Source organism: Balaenoptera physalus (genome assembly GCF_965194825.1).
Source record: "Balaenoptera physalus genome assembly, chromosome: 6".
In the NCBI taxonomy this organism is placed as follows: Eukaryota; Metazoa; Chordata; class Mammalia; order Artiodactyla; family Balaenopteridae; genus Balaenoptera; species Balaenoptera physalus.
Window position 1 is genome coordinate 129666710 of NC_138885.1, and position 12797 is coordinate 129679506.

At 45.6% G+C, this 12797-nt stretch overlaps 1 protein-coding gene across 2 annotated transcripts in view; it reads right to left on the reverse strand.

Moving 5' to 3' along the window:
- SLC16A14 (solute carrier family 16 member 14) overlaps positions 1-4221 on the reverse strand; it is a 39933-nt gene extending 35712 nt beyond the window's left edge. For both annotated transcript variants that reach the window (XM_082466435.1, XM_082466434.1), the window contains exon 1: positions 1111-4221. The gene's annotated coding sequence lies outside the window, so the exon portion shown is untranslated. The remainder of the gene's footprint in view (positions 1-1110) is intronic.
- Between the last annotated feature and the right edge of the window lie 8576 nt (positions 4222-12797).

Consider the following 12797-nt stretch of genomic DNA (forward strand, 5'->3'; position numbering starts at 1 on the left):
TATATATGAACCAGTGCTGAGAATGAGTTATAATCTAAGCATAATGAATCCACTTCTATGTACCTGAAGTCCAAGATACAATGAATTAATTAACTCTGTTCTTTAAGTACCTTCTACTTAATTAAAAGCTTTTGCACAACAAAGGAAACCATGGACAAAATGAAAAGACAACCTACTGAATGGGAGAAAATATTTGCGACTGATAAGGGGTTAATATCAGTATATTAACAGCTAATATCAGTATATTAATATAAACAGCTCATACAACTCAATATCAAAAAACGAACAACTCAAAAAATGGGCAGAAGACATGAATAGATATATTTCCAAAGAAGACATATGGATGGCCAACAGACACATGAAAATATGCTCAACATCATTAATCATCAGAGAAATGCAAATCAAAACCCAATGAGATGTCACTTCACACCTGTCAGAATGGCTCTCATCAAAAAGACCCCAAATAACAGATGTTGGCAAGGATGTGGAGAAAGGGGAATCCTTGTACACTGTTGGGGCGAATGCAAATTGGGGAAGCCACTGTGGAAAACAGCATGAAGGCTCCTCAAAAAACTAAAAATAGAATTACCATATGATCCAGCAATTCCGCTCCTGGGCATATATCCGAAGAAAATGGAAACCCCAATTCTAAAAGATACATGCACCCCAATGTTCATAGTAGTGTTATTTTAAAAAGCCAAGATATGGAAACAACCTAAGTGTCTATCAACAGATGAATGGATAAAGAAGATGTGGTATATATATATACAATGGAATACTACTCAGGCATAAAAATGAATGAGATTTTGCCATTTGCAACAAAATGGATGAACCTGGAGAGTATTATGCTTAGTAAAATAAGTCAGACAGAGAAAGACAAATACTGTATGTTACCACTTATATGTGGAATCTAAAAAATAAAACGAATGTACGTAGCAAAACAGAAACAGACTCATAGAGAACAAACTAGTGATTACTAGTTGGGGGTGGAGGGGCAAAATAGGGGTAGAGGATTAAGAGGTACAAACTACTACGTATAAAATAAGCTACAAAGATATATTGTGCACCACAGGGAATATAGCCAATATTTTATAATAAATAAATAAATACCTTCCTTAGCCTCATCTTAAGCAATATTGTCCATAAAATCGTGGTTGTGATGTTCCAGTTATACATTTGTCTAATGCATATCAATAGAAAAGCGTATTAGTTTTAAGTTCATCAGCCTATGTTCTGCTTCGGGTTCCTGCAGCCTCACCCTTGGTCTCGCTGCCCGCACATACCTGTCTGATTGACATGCTGCAACAGAGCCCTTGTGTTTTCTTGCAGGTCTAGTTCATGAGATTGCACGAGGAGCCCATTTGCTTTTCTAAAGGGGTGTTTATAACAAGCAGGATGTAAGAGAAATCCCAAGCACTTCAGGATTTTCTTCCTGGTCTAGGACTTCCCCAGACTTCATCCCAAAGCACCTACAAAACTTCTCCTGCCTGCAGGGGTAGTTACAAGCTTACATTTACCTTGGCTTCAAATTCAAAGAACCCATCAAGGGTGAAGCGATACATAGCAAGATTAGCAACATGCTCCTGTCCTTACATTAGTCTTCCAAGTTTGTTACATTTTTCTTTCTGATGAAAATAACCAATATCCTCATGTAGTAGCATATGCTTTCATAAAAGTACAAAGTCTAAAACTCCAGTTCTGCCACTAACTTGGAAATGAAACATTTTCTCACACATGTCCTAAAAGAAGTAATGCTTGGTTCATGGGGGTTGTATTATAGTTTTGTTGGCTAATATTATAAATTATTTTAAAAATTTTTTATGAAATCAGTGATACTAGCAAATGATTATGGCTTTTTCTTGCACCTATAGGTTTTTCTTCTTTTATTTAATACCCATTTTCCTGAAAAGTGTCATGTAGATCAAATCTAATTTTAAATGCTGTTGGAGTATTCACTAATGGAAATGCAGTGAATCCTTCTGAGGCTACAAGAATCCTCATATACTGATATGTTTATATATCAGTATATAAACAGGAGTTAAATTTTATTTCCCATGAAACAGAGCACACTTGCAACTTATACTATTTTAAAAATATTTTGAGTGTTCAAAAATAGATCATTGGCATTAAACAAGCATGCTTAACATTCAGAAGTCAACTCCACATCATAATCTTTGAGAAGGTCATCAATAAATAGGACTGAGTCTGGATGAGAAAGACCTAACATTTTTTCTTGTCAGTCACGACCTCACTGTACCTTTATTTGCAGGAGCAAATGGTTGTGATGAAAGCAGTTGAAGACATGAGATGTGAATGCCCTAAATTTAAGAGGAAAGGAGTTTGGGAGAAGTACTTGAACCATGTCTCATCATTTGTGGGACAAACATGTTATCTAGTAAAATTAGTGCAAGCTAGTGAAGAACAATGTATGGATAGTTTAAGGGAGAATCAGTAAGCAGGTTCTTCTATTTTACATAGGAGGAAGATGGTTCTCTTTTCTATGATCATTTTTGGTGGATTTCTTATACTTCTACCCTGTACCTTTAAGCTGGACAGATAAACCTAGGAAACCTATTAGCCAGAGATGAATCAGAATGGGCTGCAGCTATTGTAACAATGTTCTTGGACCTCTTTGCTCTGTCTTGCCCTTGACTTGGACTTTCCTCCTGACTCTTGCTCATGTTGACCTGGCCTTGTGTCTCAAGTCTCCAGTTTTCTCTTCACCTTGAGAACAAGTTGAACTTCCGGTGCTCTTTCCGAGACACTGGTGGATCTTCCAGCCCCAGACCAGTCCCCCAGCTGGACCTACCCTGGCTCCTCCGCCAGAGAGGATCAGATGATTTCACTGTATTGTGAAGGCCAAAGGCCAGCGTTAGGAAACTCTTAGGACTGTGTAACCAGTGGTTATGAAAATGCAGGAGCTGTCCTCTTCCTGGTTGCAAAGCAGCAGAGCATGCGTGGCAGGAGCTAAGAGCACCAAGAGCTTAGGCATCCAGGTGGTGAGGTCAGGCCCGAGCTGGAAGCCCCGCTCCTCCCCTCTGCTCTGTGGAGCCTGTGCATTCACCCTGGAGCGGGTATGCTGGCAGAACTACATCAAAGGGACACTGAAAGCATTAAATAAGACGATGCATGTAAAGCACCGTGTTGGCACAGTGCTTGGCATATAATTAGGAGACTTGTTTCTAACGTTGTGTTAATGGTGTCATTGAAACCCATGCCACCTCTGAGGGAAAACTGCCTTCCAGCAGAGGCCTTTGGAGAGGCGGCATAAATTAGTGGTTCAGAGCGTACACCCTGGAGCCTCATTGCCTGGATTCAAATCCCAACTTTCATCACTTATTTCACCTTTAATGAGGTTACTTAGCATCTCTACATCTCAGTGTGATCTTCTGTAAAATGGGAACAAGAAGAAAAGAGGAGGAGGGGGAGGAGGAGGGGGAGGAGGAGGAGGAGGAGAAGGGGAAGAAGAGGAAGAAGAAGAAGGAGGAGGAGGAGAAGAGGAGGAAAGGGAGGGGGAGGGAGAGGAGGAGGAGATTAGCCCCTTGGATTGTGGTGAGGTATTAAATGACTTAGACTCTATGAAGTCAATCACCATGCCTCCCAGTGCGATGCACTAAGCACACAGCATCCCTTTCTGTGAGACTCTTGACAAAAAAAATACATAACCTACATCTAATTGTGAGGATGCATCAGACAAACCTGAATTAAGGGATATTCTAAAAAATAACAGGGCCTGTACTCTTCAAGAAGGTCAGCGCCATGAAAGATAAGTGAAGATTCAGGAACGGTCCAGGGTAAAAAAGATGAGAGAGACCATGACAACTTAATGCAGCGTGTGATGCTTGGATTGCTTTTACCAATTGGAGTGGGACAGCGGGCCAAATTTGATTCAGGGCCAGAGATTAGGTAACCGTATTATAACTTTGTTAAACTTTTTATTTTGAAAAATTTACTGTGGTAATGTAAGAGAATGTCCTTGTTTTTAGGAAATGCTCCCTGAAGTATTTAGGAGTAAAGAAGAATTTAGAAAGTATGTAAAGTCCTTAGAACAATGCCTGGCACGTAGCACGTAGCATGTTATTTTCTAACTGAATTTTTTTGGTGCTGAATTCCTTGTAGTATCAAACAGTGCTCTTGTGACCTTCATTAACAGTGTTGCAGGAAAATGTGGCTAATCTCACGGCTTTTTCTTTTCCTGTTTCCCAGCCTTTGGTTTCAGATCTTAGGCAGTCCTGGAAAATACAGGAAAGCTACAAGGAGTTTCCTTTGCTCAGATGTGATATCTCTCAGTTCCCCTGGGTTCCTCCTGCCCTCTCTGCCTCTCTCATGCCTCTTTTAAGAGCCTCATTGTGCATTCAGATTGTGGAAGGTGAGCTCACCTGTGCCCCTGGAGCAGGATGGGGTGAATCAGAGCAGGAGAGCACCTTGCTCAGTGGAGAGGGGTGAACATTTGCAGAAAAGAGCGTCCCCCAGAATTGTTCTTTAAGTACTTTACTGTGGTCCCCTCTCCCCTTGTGGGGTGAGATAATCCGGTGGAATATGGGGGAGGGTGTTTAAATAAAGATGTCGACCTAGGCCATGTGCTGGTTCCCAATTCACTGTGTGAATAGCTCCATGGGGACAAAGATGGCCAGACGAGGGAGCTGTCTTTCAAAACTCTTGTCATGAATGGTTGGTTCAATCCCAAAACCAGCTCTCAATGGCTTTTGCCTTGGGGTGAGTAGACTGAATGATGGGGGTTACTTTGGTTACTTAGCTGCTCTTACACGAAACATGGTTAACGGGCTTCACTGTAGTTGAGGTCAGCATCGTATTGGATGTGTAACTAGCCTGGGGTCATACTCACTTGAATGACAGTGGGGTCTTTAGGATACATGGGGTTAAAAAAAAAAAAGGAAAAAAAACCCCCACACCATCAAACGCGCTTCACGTGGTTTCAAACCTCCATGTGTTGCCGAAAGTGGGGTCCGGCAGCTCACTGCTCAGAAGCCAATACTCGGGAGAAGAGGTTGGTGGAAAGGAAAGTTCGCTTCATTTCGGAGGCCAGCAACTGGGGGAGTCGGCCTTTGGACATGAGTCCGCCCTCTCCCCCAGTTGCCAGCCTCTGAAATAAAGCAAACTTTCCTCTCCACCAGCCTTGCCTCGCGAGTATTGGCTTTTGAGTGGTGAGCAGCCAGACCCCATTTTCGGTAACACGTGGAGAGAGGTTTGTCAATGTGAAGGATGAAACAACGGTCTGGCCCACCTCAATTTGGATATACCTGAGAGGAGTGAGGGGGACATTGTTCCTAGAGGTTGTGTTGGCTGCAAAAATAGGAGGATGTGCTTCCTGGGTATCAGGACTGTCTGTCAGGATGACTTGAGGCGATACCTTCCAGAGATTGAGACGGGAACGCTGGTGATTTTCAACGTGCAGTGACTAGCAATGGCTAACACTGAGTCTCTTTCATGCATTACAAAATATTATTGAGCTCTTACAAGGTGCCTGACACTGTTTCTAGGTGCTGACAAATCAGTAGTAAACACATGCATGTCCAATTCTTGTTTAGTCCTTTGAATAGTCAAGGAGAAAGTCTCAGTTAGGAGTAGAAAGGTCTTTAACACCTCTCTCTGATTTATTAAGGGCGAGAGCAGGCTGCAGGCTTAGTAGTCATCCTGCAGTAGCCCTATCTAGCTGGAATTAATAACCTTGTTTGTTTTCATTTATTTATTTATGGCTTCCTTTATTTATGCACTAATTTAACAAGAGTTACTGAGAGCTTACACTGTGCCAGTTTAGTTTCAGGTGATGCAGAATGCTACCCTGGGCAAAGCCGACAGGAGCCTCTGCGCTCATGGAGCCTATATTCTAGGGGAGAATAAAATATGCACTATTTCAGGTGGTGACAAGTGTTATAAAGTAAAACAAAGGAGGCTGAGGGGAGCGAGGAGAGGGTTGCATTGTTCTTTTATACGTTTAGGTTGGTCTTGGCAAGGGGTAGACTTGTTTTCCATTTACACTAATGATATGACACTTCCTTTGAAAATAAAGTTTAAGTTAAAAGACAAATTCATTTAAAGAAAATTGTAAGTAGATCATCGTTCAGCAAGATGGTAGGCAAATAACTGACATTTGGGACGTGTTACTTTAAGGCAGTGGTTTCAAGCATTGGCTGAATGTTAGAATCACCTGGGAGTTTTAAAAAATCCCAGATGGTCAAACCACACTCCAGACTAATTGGATCAGACACTTAGCCAGGGAACTGCCCATCTCCCAACCCACAGTGGGGTTATTTTCTGGAGAAATTGAACTAGATGTGGGTGCAGGCAGGACAGAAAGTGGGGCTGCGGCAGAGAGCGGGAAGGGGTGCATTCTGCTCACTGAACGGTGAGACCCCCCCAGCACCTTTCACCTGCTCTGCCCCCCACACACCAGTGGTCTGGATCATATTTCTCAAACAGGAGACATGATGAAACTTCCTTTGGAGAAACTGAATGGGCCCAAGAAGAATAATTTGCAAATAATGATGTTTTGGGGGTATCCGATGAAGAAGTTGGCTTTCTACCCAATCATGACCAGTAAAACACCCCCTCTGGCACATCCTTTCCTGCCCACGAACGCAGAGCTTCTGATCAGCTTTCCAACAAAGGGCTATAGGAGGGAAGTCAAATCTACGCACACTAAGTTAATTGAGTTTGAAAAAGTTGGTTACAGCAGTGGAACTGGAGGGATGGTCCCATCATGAATCAAGTAGGTCACACAGCAGTGTGGCTGGTAGGTGGTGCCACTCAACCGGTCGACCACTGGTGTGTGCTGGCTCGTAAGAGTAATCACCGCGCTACGTGCTCTGTTACTCAGTCCTCACAACACCTCCATAATGGAGATGCTTTTATTCCCCCAATTATAGGTGAGTAAACAGGAGGACGAACAAGTTCAGGAACTTGCCAGGTACACACAGCTGGGATTTTGATCAAGGGAGTTTGTCTCCAGAGTCCCTGCGCTTCACCACTACATCACGCAGCCTCCAGTTGGGTATATATTTCTAGACAAAAACAAAACAAAACAAAACTCAGGGATGCACCCCCTGGTTCCTGCAGGCTACAGCTGCCTTGAAGAACAGGCATCCCAACTCCCTAACTGGCTGTTTAAAGACCTTGATCTGAGCCCAGCTCACTCTTCTGGTGTCATCTCCTACTACATCTCTGTGCCATCAGAGATCCAGGCAAAGTGGATTTTCCTCAGTTCATGCCTCCGTGTTTCCATGTGCTTTTTCCTTCCTTAGCCTGGAATCCCTTCTAATTCTTTACTCTTTTTCCTGACTCCACTCAACCTAGTTCCTTCAGATCCAAATGACCAGGACCTGTTCTGTGTGCCAACGGGCTTGTATACCTCTGGTCCTCTGGAGAGCACCTCTGCCGTTGCCGCCTGCCCAGCATCTGCTCTTCCTTCCCCTGCCATCAGCAGCCTGGCGTTCCCTTGGGGAGCTGTTGCCGGTGAGAGTTCTGCTGCACTTCCAGGATCCTGGCCCAACCTACTGGAGCATTCTTGCTCTCTGACCATAGAAATTGGTGTAGGAATGAACTTGTGACCCAAACCAAGCCAATCACCCCCAAGCCCAGCACTTTGTTTAGAAAGAGGTGGTCTCTGCCGGACTCGCGGAGCTGGTAGGACCCAAGCCTCACACTACTCGGGGAAACTTTTCCTACCTCGTGGAAGTATTGGGGAATGCGTGTGCACGTGATTTAAGGTTAAAGTCTGCACAAAGAGAACAGAGCCAAGAGTTGAGAAACAAAGAAAGGATGCCCTCATATGAGCAGCTGGGCCCAGCCATGCTTTCCAGAATCTTCTGTGTTTGTCTATTACATGAACCACTTGTGCTCTTGAGCCAGTTTGAGTTGAGATCCATCCCTTGCAAGTTCGAGGATCTTGACTCACACGTGGCCTGTGTGCCTTGCTGTGATTGATTCCGTGGCTCTCCTGTGTGGTGGATTCCAGGTGGCCCCAGGCACAGAGTGGGCCTTTCTAAGGCACGAGGAAGGCTTGGATGAGTCAGAAGTCCTCCTCTCTTTGCTGATCTTGTCCTGCTTCTTCTGCGGAAGTCAAACTTTCTCTAATTGCCGACAGCAAAACAGTTGCTGTGGGAAAACATCTTTTTACTTGTTCAGTCCAGAATCATGGCTTCTCTGCTCCCCTTTTCTTTGAAAAACTCTGTCTTGGGGATTAGAAGGGTGTACTCCTGTCAGGAAGTTTGCCTCAGGGCATTTTCAACAGCATCACAGATCAGCAGAAGGTACTCCCTATGTTTTGTTTAAATTTAACAGAGAACCCAAAGGTGTGAGAAGCGTGGAGGGGATGAGACTTGCAGGGCAAGTTTCTTGAACTGCGGAGAAGAAGAAAGGAAAGGAAGTCTCAGCACCAAGACCTGAGGTTCAGAATTTAAATGACATCTGTGAACAGGGACAGTCCAGGGCAAAGTTACCAAGCAAATGTCTTTGGAGCCCACGGGTTCTCAATTCAGTGGCCCAGCTCTCCCTTCCTGCTCTTCCCCTCCAGAGCAGAGAACTGAGGGGATGAGGCCCAGGGCAGGTGTTCTGATATCAGATGAGTGTATCAAGAGTACCGGATGCTGCTGGGAGGCATGGAGGGCTCTCAGCTAGGGAAGCCTGAACAGAGGCTCGAGGCCAAGGCCAGGAAAGTGTGAGCTGCAGGGAGTGGGTGAGATAAAGGGGCTGCCGTGCCCTGAGCACTCAGCCTGAGGTTCCTGTGATCAGAAGCTCCATAGCGAGCCAGGTCCTGAGACTGAGAACTTGGTACCGTTTGCCCTTCTGAAGTAGTTCTTCATACATTGGGAAGATAATACCAAATTATGAGTCTCAAGGGCACATCTGTCCCAGACTGCCTTCTAGTTCATTTTGGGGACAGCAAGGCTAGTATTCAGCTAATAATCCCACTATGACCATAGAGGGAATTAAAACGCTGGCATATTTCTATCATGGTTGACAAATAGGAAAACAGCTGCTTCCTGGCCCTTCACTACAACATTCCCCCACCCACGACCCCCTCAAGGCGGGTAACCTTGTCTTATCAGATATGAAATATTTTGAAAAGCACTCCTGGGATACCTAAGCTTGCTACACAAATTAGCTATTATTCATTATCCTGCATTTAGACATTGAAAAGTACTGAGTTAAACCGTTTGCTACAAATCCACAGGTTTTGAGCACCTGCTGTGTGTAAAGGTCCTGGTGAGATCTGCATGCTGGACTAGACAAGGCAGGAGAGGCCCGTGTACCCTCACATGGACACACTGCACCCCACAAAAGCCCGGCTGCTTGCATGCCTCTGTCTTCCGCATCCCGCAGTGAGGACGAACAAGAAAGGGGAAGGCAAAAAAGCGAATGTGATAATAACCCAGCCCAGACAAGCTCTCTCCTGCGCCCCTTCCTCTCGGGGGCCCACGCAGGGCCCTGGTCGCGCAGAGCCACGAGGCAGGGAGCTGGGGACCAGATGCCGGGCGGTTCCCCCGTGTGGAGATCTGGAGGTCCAGAGCCATTGCAGTGGAAGAATAAAACCATCAAAGGAGGGAGCCCACGGGAGAGCCCACTGGGGCTGATTTCTTGGGGTCTGGGTGATGATGGAGCCTTTGGTGGGTGGGTGGCTGTGTGGCCAAGCCTTTGCGATGCGCGTTAGCACCTTCAGGTGGCACCTGAAGTGGCAGCAGAAAAGGGGCCAGCACGACTCAGGACGAGCCGCCTGACACCTGGGCATCTGGGAACAAGGTTTTGCCTCTAATTTCTAACAAGTGAATAATACCCTTGTAGTTATCCTGAGCGCTCTGTTTTTCTTAAAATGTACAAGTTCTCCTTGGATAATTTCTATGAAATGTACTCAGTTCAGAATGGCATAGAATGAAGGCAGTAGAGGGAAAGAATAAAAAAAGGCAAAGGAAAAAATTCTGAAATTCTCTTCATTTTTTTCCTCGTTATTAAGGCTTTGAGGGCTTGTTTTACTCTTCCATCTCGGTTCCTCTTAGAGAACGGGTTCTCCTGGTTGAGTGGAGGCCCGACTCTAGGGACTGGACTTCGGCTTTCAACTTGGCTCCCCACTGGAGTGATGAAATTGGCCTTTTTTTCACGCCTGCTATGAGCACGCATCGATGTCATTCATTTCAACATGGGAGTGATTAAAGCAAGTAGCCGCCTCCTTGTCCCTGATCTCCGTCTGCTGGCGGGGGTGAGGTTGTGGGCAGACGGGTTCCAACAGAAGCTGGCCATGTAGGGACCCTCTCTGATTTTACGTCATCTGTACTCTGAAGGTCAAGCAGGACCAGAGTTTTCTTTGCCCTTTTCCCTCCTCTGCATACTGACCTCTCCCCGACCATCCCTGGGGCCCACCCATGTCCATTCTCATGGGCCTAGATCGAGAACTAATTCCAGGGTCAAGTTCAGACTGTTAAGAGACCACTACTGGGGGTGTTGGCATTTTGAAAGTTAATGTATCAGAGACTCTCAGGGTTGAAAGAGATGTTGGAGATTAATCTAAGCCAGGGGTCAGGACTTCCCTGGCAGTCCAGTGGTTATGACTCCATGCTTCCAATGCAGGGGGCGTGGGTTCGATCTCTGGTCAGGGAACATGCTGTGTGGCATGGCCAAAAAATGAAAAAAAAAAAACCCAGGGGTCAGCAAACGGGGCGAAATCCAGCTTGACACCCATTTTTGGGAAATCAAGTTTTGTTAGAATACAACACCCATTCGTTTGTACATTGTGTATGTGTGTGTGTGTGTGTGTGTGTGTGCACGCTACAAAAAAGCAAGAACGGCAGAGCTGACAGGTTGTGACAGAGACCATATGACCCACAAAACCAAAAATATTTACTATTTACTCCTTTACAGATGAAGCTTGCCAATTCCTGATCCAACCTAACGCTGTTTACGTCTCCTGTAGGTGACCAGTTCTTGAAAACCTTGTATGACAGAGAGCTCACTTCCTAATACTCACCAGCTCTTTAATTCTAGAATGTTCCTTTTTATGTTAAGTTGCATTCGCTTTCTTGGTTTTCTTTTTTCTACCACTTTATCGGAAAACTAAAAATTCAGATAACCCCAAGGACCTAATTTCTGATGGTAGAATCCCACACACTTTTATAGTTTGGTGGAAGAGATAGTTGGTATGAAGGTAAAGGGCTTTAGAGGTAATTACCTTTCAAACCACATGACCTGGGTACTTGCCTCTTTTCTGCTCACTTATGAGGTCCACACTCGAAAATCAGGGCATTCCGTCTTGTTGCAGGCTGAGCCAAATCAGCCTTGGGAGGTGGACTTCCCGCCAATGTTCCCTTTTCAGCCTCCTGAAGGCGGTCAGCTCATGACATCGTGGTCTGGCATCCACACACACAGTGTATGAAATAGCAGAAGAGAAATAATTATGCCAAGGATGAAAAGTCTGAGATTGTGCAACTTTAGGATTTCACTTGCATACACGCATATTCTCTTTACTATGGCTGTGTAACAAATCACCCCCAAACTTAGCGGCTTAAAATAGTCCTTTAGTTTTGCGCACGATTTAGTGGATCTGGAACTCGGAAAGGGCTCAGTTGAGCAGTTCTGGTTTGCGGCTTCTCATGTGGACACAGTCAGATGTCGGCCAGGCTGGACGTGCCCTGTGGCTCAGTCCCACTGCTGACACCTGAGCTGTCACGGTGCTGATAGCTGGCACTCAGCTGGGACGTGCCCTGGAGTGCCTGCGTGTGGCTTCTCCAGCATGGCAGCCTTGGCTTAACTGGACGATGTACGTGGTGGCTCAGGGCTCCGAGGACAAGTGTTCCAGAACGCTCAGAAGCTTATTTATTGGGCTTCCCTGGTGGCACAGTGGTTGAAAATCTGCCTGCTAATGCAGGGGACACGGGTTCGAGCCCTGGTCTGGGAAGATCCCACATGCCGCGGAGCAACTAGGCCCGTGAGCCACAATTACTGAGCCTGCGCGTCTGGAGCCTGTGCTCCGCAACAAGAGAGGCCGCGATAGTGAGAGGCCCGCACACCGCGATGAAGAGTGGCTCCCGCTTGCCAGAACTAGAGAAAGCCCTCGCACAGAAAACGAAGACCCAACACAGCCAAAAAAAATTAAAAAACAAAAACAAAAAAAAAACTTGGCTAGTTTAAAAAAAAAAAAAAAAGAAGTTTCTTTATCGGTTGAAACAGTCACAAGCCCACCCTGATTTGGGGGTGGGGGGACAGGGACCCCGCGTCTCAAGGGCAGATGTGGCAAAGTTACATTGCGGAGGAGCAGGAGGGGTGGAAGATATTGCCATAACTATCCTTGGAAAATGTAATCTGCCAGGGATATTGTCCTGAAATTGTACACACTGCTTTTCCAGGAGCCACATCCAAAAGATGACCCATGTGGGAGGAGCTTTAAGAAGAAGTTTTCTCCACTTCTGACTCCGTAGCTCCGCCCCTCTCAGCTGCTTCCTGGCCTCTGCACAACAATGGTGCAGGTGAACTATCTGGCACCCCCTGGATTGATTTCAGTTTGGACATCGATGGCCGTGTCATTTGGCTCCTCTGTGCTTTGACACTAAACTTATGGCTTTGCACAGTCATTTTCTCTATTGCATGGTGCTTAACAGCTTTGCTTTCCTGATGTTGAATCAGGGTTGGATGACAATAGAGGATATTGGATCTTTTCTGGAAGGTCTTTTGGAAAATTTCCAGCAGGGTGAGAGGAGCCATTTTCCACCTCTGTCCTCACTACCCTTCTGTAGGAAATTGTCCATCTGCTTCAGGAAGGCCGTCTGACCCTGGAATCAGGAGAGCACAGC